Genomic DNA, 2,695 nt, shown 5'->3' with positions numbered 1-2,695 from the left:
ATGGGTTATCCGGAAGAAATATGTTGAACTCGTTCGACATGCTAGTCCATGCATCCACAACTCAGAAAATCATATGTTCTCTTGGGTTGTCCCTCTTTAGTTGTCTTCTGACCTCATCTATCAATTGATAGTCAAGAGTATGCGTGCATTCGTTCATCGATGCCTAATACTCTTGTGGTCCGTCAAGCCATTCTATTCGGAATGACTAGGAGAAACAAACTCTAGTACCTTATCCATTTATAGGATTGGGTCAAAACAGTTGTGTCCGCAGATCAAAATGCCAATCCAGCTTCTGCTCTGCTCTACCTTGGAGTGTTACCATCTTTATGTCAAGAGTGTCATGAGAATTGCACCACCTCTAATGAATTCTTGATGCAGTGATACATCTCGCCATCATTATTCAGTCCTTGGTCCCCGTGTTGTTGTAACCGAAACGCTGACAAGTGCATCATGATGTGTGAAATCAATACTCCTAGCAACCGTGTTGCTTGGTAGTTAATGGACAATACTCTCATTCTTATCATGCTGGTTATGGAGTCATCATCCTAAGATTGATCATGCTACCTAGTCCATTTTCCTGGAGCACTCTTCGATCGATGAGTTAGGATTATTTCAAATCCTCGCTCTTTTGATCATATCATCTTTCCCTGAGAAGCAAGATTGTTCTCGAGCTTAGTAACATACCGATGGTTCGTGATTTTCCGAATTACTTCTCGGAAGTGTTACTAGGTTATCCCCTGTCTGTTATGTTGAGCTCGTGATAAAGTTGGTTTTCTTATAAACCACCCCTTCTCCAAGAATCTGTGTTGGATACCCCTGAGCTAGTTGGTTAAGCTGAACAACAACTTGGAGAGTTGGAAGATAAAAGCTTGCCTAACTTAGTTCATTTCCAAAGGGATATCTTGTGTTTGTGTGTTTTTTGTAGAAAGATGATTTCTTCATCGATTGGTCCTCGTGATCAGTTGTTGAACCTATCATCTTACTCAAACCTTGATTTGAGTGTGGGCCATCATCAAATCAAGTTAGAACCAACAATGTTTGTAATGTTATCTTACTCATGATTGATTCCTCGAGCATACACCATTACATCTTTTGGTCTGACCAATACTAACACATTGTTCACATAATGGTGGAAGTCCAGTGATATGGAAATTCCGATGAGTTGTTGTTGAGCCCATCAACAGCATCTTGTCCCCTCCATGATTCATGTTGAACATTGAGCTAGTGTTTGAAACATTTATAAGCATTATCTTCGTGTCCCACTTATGAAGCATATGTCTGGATGAAAAGAAGTGACTTTCCCTAATTCACGTGCATTTGATGTAAGTTGCCATCGTGGATCCGATAAAGATTGTTTTGCTTCCTTTGGAATCGGTCCAAGTCAGTCATGCATGTGCAAAGTATACTATGGTTTCATAGATTAATTACCTCCACTCCATATGTATTCCATAGCACACCAAGCTACTGATTGATTTGTTCAAGGATAATAAGTTCTAGGTGCTAGTCCTGAAGGTACCATACGGATTTGTACAAGATTCCGTTATCCTTGATAATGGTTCCCAACCAGAACTCGGTGGTGTTTTATTGTAAGACTATGATGTGATCATGTTTGTCCTGGACAACATATTCACATGCGTGTAGCAGAACCAGCTCATGTTTTGGAGCTTACTACTGTAGTTCATTTCCCGAGAATCTCGCAACATTATCTTGTCGGTTTGTGTTGCAAACTTTCTTTTCCAGACATGTTGTCTGAAATATTCTGTTACCAACCAGATATGAATCTCAGGCAGATATGATGGTTGGAACCTCTTCCAAGAACTATCATATAGGTTCCAGTGAAGTGGACGCACCTAGCTGGAAGCACTATTGTTGTAGTATCTTGATTAAGCCGTTTGGTCACCTCCCATGAGGATCTTGCATGACTTATTCTAGAAGTTGATCCTTACGGATTTTGTGCTCCCGAAGTCCGACCTTTACTTGATGGCCATGTCGATGCTTTTAACCATGATAGTGGTAGCTTGAACATCAAGGAGAACATTAGAAGTGGAGTGCTAAATGTCTCTCGGTCGATCATCCAGATTTTGTCCCCTTGGCTTTGCTAAGGTGAAATCTGAGAAGGTTTATCTTTCTTTAAATCTGCATCCTCCACCAATATCCATCATGGTGGTATATTGTGTTGCCAGGATCCTTGTCACGGATATTGGTAAAACCTTGATAAATATGGAAATGCTCAAGTTCTTGAGAGCACACTCAGTCACTAGGTTATATCCTCGGTATCAACTCGAATGTGCCTTCCGTTCACCGAGTTATTCCATAACCATAGTTTCCTTTCCAATTTGAGTATGCCATTCCTTCGACCTCCTTCAAACGATCGTTTGTAAATTGCCTTAGCTTGGTATGGAGAGTCTCAATGATCCTTTCTGATAGAGTTTCTTTCTAACGTCGTCGAGTTGGATGAAGATCTAGAAAGCAAAGACGTCAAGATCAATATGAAGCAATGAATCAACATCTTTGAGAAGGACAGTTGGATCGTGAAGATCGTGTTAGCTTTGTGATCCCTCTATCTTCATACCTCATGTCTTGAATCTCGGGACGAGATTCTCGTTTAGTGGGGGTGAGTTGTCACATCCCTAGCTTCTAGTATTGCATGGTGTCTGCATCTTGTTGCATCATGTTTAAATTCTATTTAAGTTGA

Source organism: Triticum aestivum, chromosome 4B, assembly GCF_018294505.1.
Source record: "Triticum aestivum cultivar Chinese Spring chromosome 4B, IWGSC CS RefSeq v2.1, whole genome shotgun sequence".
Taxonomy (NCBI): domain Eukaryota; kingdom Viridiplantae; phylum Streptophyta; class Magnoliopsida; order Poales; family Poaceae; genus Triticum; species Triticum aestivum.
Note: the sequence above shows the minus strand (reverse complement) of the source record.